Source organism: Otolemur garnettii, unplaced genomic scaffold (genome assembly GCF_000181295.1).
Source record: "Otolemur garnettii isolate 467f Iridium unplaced genomic scaffold, OtoGar3 scaffold00252, whole genome shotgun sequence".
Lineage (NCBI taxonomy): Eukaryota > Metazoa > Chordata > Mammalia > Primates > Galagidae > Otolemur > Otolemur garnettii.
Window position 1 is genome coordinate 691,049 of NW_003852647.1, and position 6,712 is coordinate 697,760.

Here is a 6,712-nt window from a genome sequence, read left to right on the forward strand (position 1 = left end):
GTCATTCAAACTGTTTTCTAGGCAGAAGAAGGGTTCAAGAGGGGAATGCACAGGGTGTGTTTCAAGATTCTTCTAGACTCCAGGCTGACAGCCCACAGGGTCTGAGTGAGGAAAGCTGGCCAAAGAGGAAGATGTGCATTCTGGGAATTGTGTTGGGCAATAGGAGAGATCCCGGCAATGATGAAACTGTTTTGTATATTGACTGTGGTGCTACAAACAGGAGCCTACACATGTAATAAAATTGTATAGAACATAAAATGGATAGATTAAATACGCACACACACACAAATGAACACGAGTAAAACTGGGGAAATGCAAGTAAGATGGGTAGATTGTACTAATGTCAATATCCTGGTTATCTTCTAATGTAGTTTGGTACTGGGGGAAATTGGTTAAGGAGTACATGGGATCTCTCTGTATTGTTTCTTACAAATGCCTGTGAATCTACAATCATCCCCAAAGAAAGAAGTTAAGTGGGAAGAAATGTAAGCCAGACCACATCATGCCCTGGGGTTAAGCCAGTCACTCAATGACCTCCCCGTTGATTTTGCAGTAAAATGGCCCGTCCATGGACTAGGATGCAGTCCACCATCTGGTAGTTACCAACCTGGTCAGCCTTACATTTTTCTATTTCCCCCAGCTCTCCCCGGCGCCCATCACAATCACCACCTCTTACTTCCAAGGCATTAAGATTTGGCCCCTCTTTCTGCTTTTCTTACATCTGCTCCCTCTTTCTGGAAAGCTTTTCCTTGGATTTTTACATGGTTGTTTCATTTATATCTTTCAAAGCTGAGCCTAAACGCCACCTCCTTCTTTCCTAATCACACTATTTTCACTCCTCTTTTTTTCCTGCACGGGCTTTATCCAAATTTGACTTTTTCACTTTATTGTGTGTCTCCTTCACTAGATTGCAAGCTCCCAGGGCAGGGGGCTTAAAAAACGTTAAATAAGCATTTTTAAAGGATGAAAATATATCTGCGCTGTACCCCCAACGCCTGGCACATGGCAAGAGCTCAGTAAACTGAATGTTGAGGGAATAAATGAGTCGCCACTCGCAGCTTTGCCATGAGCGCTGAGTGATGTAAAGCCCTCTGGCTGGTGGCACTGCGATTATGGATGGGGCTCCTTTAGTTCCCTCGGGCTTGTTACTAAGCTGAGGGGTCGTCGGTGGGTCTTTCAACTGTGCTGGGAACCACTAGGTTCTGCAGTTTGGGGCCCAAAGCAGGTGCGCTCGGGATCTAAGCCCCTGTGCTGAGAACGCACAGGTTAGCGAGGCCCCCAGTGAGGCAAGACGCCACCTTCGCTCCACTGTCTTTGTTGCTCCCACCTCCCCAGCTTCGGCCGCGGCTGCCTGCAGTGACTCGTGACTCCCCGCCCGCCAGGAAGGGCTGCAGCGCGAGGGAGGGGGCCGGGAACCCCCTCACCCGCTCTCCTCTCGGCCTTCAGATCAGAGCGGGTCCTCAGGGTAATCGCCCGCCACCTCCTCTGCGCTAGCCTAGAGCGGGCAGCCGGGCCTCTCCCGCCGCGGGGGCACGTGGGCACGCGGCTAGCCGACCCCTCCCCGTCCCCGCGCGCGCCCCGCACGCAGATCCCGCGCCTCGGGGCAGATCCCAGCCCCGACTTGGCGCGCGCCCCGCCCCGGGCCGGCCGCGCCTGCCCCGCCCCCGCGCGCGCTCCCTCGCCTCCCCTCCCTCCCCCCTGCGCACCTCCCCTCGCACCCCTCCCGCGCCCTACATCCACCGCTAGGCGCCGGGGACTCAGTCCGCAGCCGCCGTCGCCGCGCGCTTCGGCCTCAGTGCAGGCAGCGGCCGCCGCCGCCGCCGAGACAGCTGCGCGGGCGAGCATCCCCAGGCAGTAAGCCCGCTTTTCTCTCCGCGTGTGCGTGCGTGTGTGCCTCCCGCCCGCCTAGCTCGCGTCCCGGGGGAGCGGCTGCCCTCCTGCCCCGCCGCCGCCACCGCTCCGGCTGGCCCTTGCGGTTCAGGCTGCCCGGCCTCACAGAGCTAGGGGCGCTCCGGGCTGCGGGACCAGCGAGCGGGAGGTCCCCTCTGGTGCGTTCCTCGGCCTCCCTCCCCGGGGCTTTCGCCGTGGTCGGGAAGAGGAGGGAGTAGGGTAAAGAAGAGGGGTGAGAGTGAATTGGGGGCCCTCGGTGCTTCCCTCTGAGGGGATGAGGGGGAGTGGGGGAGGGAGTGAGGGGGCTCTAGGTTTTCCTCTGAGGGAATGGCGGGCAGTGGGGGGTGGGGCGTGGTGGCGACACCTCTTCGTTTTTTTCTGCTAGGATAGCCGGCGGGGGCTGAGGGAGCGAGTGAAGATGAAGGGGGGCTGGCTCCCTGGACTTTCCCATCGGGGATGGAGGGGATTGAGGAGGGCGGAAAGGTGGGAGACCTGCCTTGGTTCGCTTATCCAGGATGGCGGGGATAGGGATGAAAGGTGTAGGGGCTCGTCCGAGTTTCCTCATCGGGGATGTGCGTGTGTGGGGGGGAGATTGGATCAGTGGGGGTGGGTTGCAGAGAGAATGAGGAGGGGGGAGGGCCCGCTGTGGTTCGTCTCTTTGGCGGGGATGGCGGGGGGTTGGCGAATGGAGGTGGGGAGAGAGGGGGATTTCGGTTCTAGCTGGAAGCTAGAGACGACTGAGGAAGGCTTCATCACGGGAGGCTGAACCTTTTTTTTTTTTTTTCAGTTTTTGGCCGGGATCGGGTTTGAACCCACCACCTCTGGTATATGGGTGGGGCCGGCGACCTACTCCTGGGGGGGGGGGCGCTGAACCTTTAAAGGTGGGTCTTCAGAACTGCAGGGTGTGACCTTTCCGTCTCCGAAAGCGTGAAATCCTTACAAGGTGCCGTCTGTTCTAGACTGGGAGAGAGGTTTCTGCTTTCGAAGTTTCTCTTTCTCTTCCCTTCCTTTGGGCGTCTTAGTCGTCTAGGACCAGGTAAAGGTTTGGAAATCAGCAAGGAATCCTTAGGTTTGTTCTGATTGCTTTTGACAATAAAAACCCTGTATTAGGGAGACCCCTTGGGAAAAGATGAGAACAAGGTTTATGGGATTCCGGGTTTGATTTTTGGATTTCCTGAAGGGCAAGAGATATATCCTTGTAGCATTTTGCTTGGCTTTCAGGAGAGTAGAAATCATAGAATAAATATATGTCTTTGCTGGAAGTCCTCTGTATTCAGGTAGATTATTCCGTTGGTGTTATCAGAGCCCCCCACTTTGATTTGAATTTGAAATAGATCCAGCTTTCCTAATTGGAGCCATCATTTTGGAATTGCTTATAATTCTTCTCTGGGTTATCACATTTATGGCAAGCTTATAGAACAGCAGGAATTTTTTTTTTCAGTCATCTTGACTAAGACAGTTTTAATATAAATGTTGTTTCTTCCCAACACGAACATTTGCAGAATAGCACAAGTTTAAACTGTTGGCTCCTAGAATTTTGTAAAGCCTTTGCTGCCCCAGTTCATCTCCAGGAATGGGCCCTCCTCATTCCTACACTGAAGAAGCAAGGGCTTCTGGGATGGTAGCTTTGCCTGTGGAAACTCATGCTCGTATTTGCTTATGGCGAATACACATTAAAAAAGCATTGGCCTTTAATGTGGTGGGACTATCATGCTTTCCCATTTTGGTTACATAAGGTTCCAATCTTGTCTTTACCTTCATCCTTTAAAAATGCTTATTTAACATTTTTAAAGGCAAATATAATCTTTATGCAACAGGAAATTGGTCAGATAGTGAGACCATGATTTGTGCAAACCACCTTATAATAAATACGTAGTCAAAGAGACTACCATATAGATTCTGTAACCATGTGTGGTTTTTGAAATTCTAGGCTACCATTACCGTATTTAATTTTTGGAGAAGGAAACTAACCTTTCAACCAAAACTAAATTTTTGAGTGAAACTTTAATTGTGTAACATTTAAATTGGTAAAATTCCTCTTGTATAATACCACTGGAGCTAATTTACTGTGTTTTAAACTAATGGGCCATTTAAATAAGGTAATTATTTGTTTACTGGAAATGTTTAAGTGGAACTAGATTTTTGGTCTCAAATATGGACAAAAATGTATTTATTATACTGTTGTATGTAGTAGTACTTATAATGTTAATATGAATTGCCTTCTGTACCCAGATAACAATCCTCCAAATAGCATATTTTTACAAATACAACTTAAACTTGATTTTTGACTCTCAGGAATTGAATGTTGAAAGTGGTAAAATCTTTTCCAGAGAGAAGCATGTTCATGAGAAGTAGACCTTAAGTTTCTCTCTAGACAAAAAGAGTAAATGGAATATCCTTTACTTGGCTTTTTGAAAACCTGTTGTTCATCTTCTGAGACTGGAGTGAAAAAAGACGAAGACCTTTCAGAGATTAACAAAAGTATGGTCAAATTTTCTTTATAAGTATTCTTAAAGATTTTGCTAATATTCATTCAAGAAGTAATTTGTAAATGAAGCCTTTGTGTAAGAAATTGACCCTCACTTCTAAAGTTTGGACATTAAAAAAAAAAAGTTTGTTAAAGGAGTGGAAGCTAATCTCCTGAGACTAAACCCTGTTTGCCTACTCTCCACCTCCTGGTTCCCCTCTTCACCACACCCCTCCCTTTTCCCCCTCTGGTGCCAGCAACATTGGCTTTTATAACCTTGTGGGAGTTGGACAAATGTTCCTGCTTGCTTGAACTTTAGGCCTTATCTATTTGGCTGCCTTCCCCAACTTTTGCCTACCAATTTTGGGAGGGGGGGGGTTAATTGAACTATCCAGTTGTTTGGATTTGTTGTAAAAGAGAGTAGATTCATTTTTTCTTAAAAGATCTTTTAGCATCTGGTGGACAAGAAGAGCAAAAAAAGGTTCTCTTTTTTTGTCAGTGTAATACGTAATTAAGCAAAATATATGGTCATTCATTTATTCAACAAACATTTACTGAGTTACCCCTCTGTGGGAGGTTCTGTGCTAAATGTGGGAATAGATAGAGGATAAGAAATGGCTTCTGCCCTTCTGGTGCTGTTATTAAAGTGGAATTCACAATCTTGTGAATATAAAGAGTTGTTTGGAGTCTTTTGTTAACATAGTAACTTAATATGGAGTAAACATGCTTTAGCCAGGCAAACAGTGGAGTCATTTCTTTCACTGCATAAAATCTACCTCCCCTTCCGAACTATGACACACTTTTTTTTTTTCACTTTAGGTTATAAATCATTTCAGGGTTTGTGCCTTTTTCTTTTTAAAAAGCAACAAGTTTTTGGCTCAGCACCCGTAACTCAGTGGTTAGGGCACCGGCCACATACACCCAGGGCTGGCAGATTCAAACCCAGCCTAGGCCTGCTGAACAACAATAATGACAACTACAACAAAAAATAGCCAGGCGTTGTGGCGGGTGCCTGTAGTCCCAGCTACTTAGGAGGCTGAGGTCAAGAGAATCGCTTAAACCCGAGAGTTTGAGGTTGCTGTGAGCTGTGACACCACGGCACTGTACGAGGGTGACAAAGTAAGACTCTGTCTCAAAAAAAAAAAAAACCATATTTTAAGTAAAGGAAACATAGGAGATTTCTTGCTGTTTAAGTTCAGCTTGGCATCAGTGTCTGAAGTAGGAAAGAGCCCAAGATCCCTTCCTGTGACTCAAAGTGTCCCTGACAACAAATTGGGCCCCCCAAATTATTTTTCTGTGGTTAGCTTTGAATTATAAATAATAACAGGTGATGGAATACAGAAGAGTAGGTAGTACTAAATAGTAGCTTCAGTAAACATTTGACTTTTTGCAGGGTTGCTTCCTGAGATCTTGGAAGATTCCTGTGTTTGCAAATAGTGTTAGAGCAGTGGGTTTTAACCAAGGCACATTTGCCCCCCAGGGGTTATTCAGCAATGTCCAGGAGACATTTTTGCCAGATGTACTCCACTAGCATCTACTTGGTAGAGGCCACAGATGGTTTCTTAAACATCCTACAAGGCACAGGGCAACACCTCTTGACCAAGAATTATCCAGCTTGAAATGTCAAGAATGCTGAAGTTGATGTAATTTCCTCTACAAAATGTAGTAAAACAACTCCAGGAGAGTAGAAAACAATGACAATGTCTTCATGTGACTGAGTAGTTGGCTGAGCTCACTTTGTTAGTCTTAGAAGTTGCACTCTGTGCCAAGCACTTAATGTGCATTATATATTCTCTTCATTTTATAAATAAGGAACCTGGCTCAGAGAGGTAAAGTGACTTGCCCGAGCCTAGGTCTTAACCTATGGTTAAGGTTGGAAGCAGAAACCAAAATTAAGAGCCTCTTAACTCTCTGGAATTCGTCGTTCTGACCACAACTTCATACTGTCTCCCTCATAGCATGCACCATTCAAAATCTTACTTAACAAAATGAAATTGACTGCACATCCTGTGTACCATTGAGCTTGCTTGAGAGTAATTAAAACCATGAATGTTAAATTTCATCATACTTGGAGTAAGTGTCGAGAAGTGGGGGTGAAAGGGAACCAGTATTAATGAACACCTACTATGGTTCCAGGAAGTACGCTAGTTGAATTTATTACCTATTATCTAATTTGATCCTTGTGGCAACTCGGCAGAGTAGTTAAGATGCACATTTTACAGATGAGATTGAGAGAGGTTAGTTAAATAATTTGTCTTAAGATTGTACAACTAGGCTCAGCGCCTATAGCTCAACCGGCTAAGGCGCCAGCCACATACACCTAAGGTGGCGGGTTCGAATCCCCAGCCCGGACCC

The 6,712-nt window shown here is 46.8% G+C and overlaps 1 protein-coding gene across 2 annotated transcripts in view; it reads left to right on the forward strand.

The window, feature by feature from the left end:
* Positions 1–1,720: 1,720 nt before the first annotated feature.
* The window catches only part of FHL1 (four and a half LIM domains 1), a 69,719-nt gene continuing 64,727 nt past the window's right edge, over positions 1,721–6,712 (forward strand). The window contains exon 1 of one of the 2 annotated variants that reach the window (XM_023508510.1): positions 1,721–1,854. The gene's annotated coding sequence lies outside the window, so the exon portion shown is untranslated. Of the gene's footprint in view, positions 1,855–1,990; positions 2,049–6,712 lie in introns of those variants that run through there. The other variant, XM_023508511.1, reaches the window with a different exon arrangement.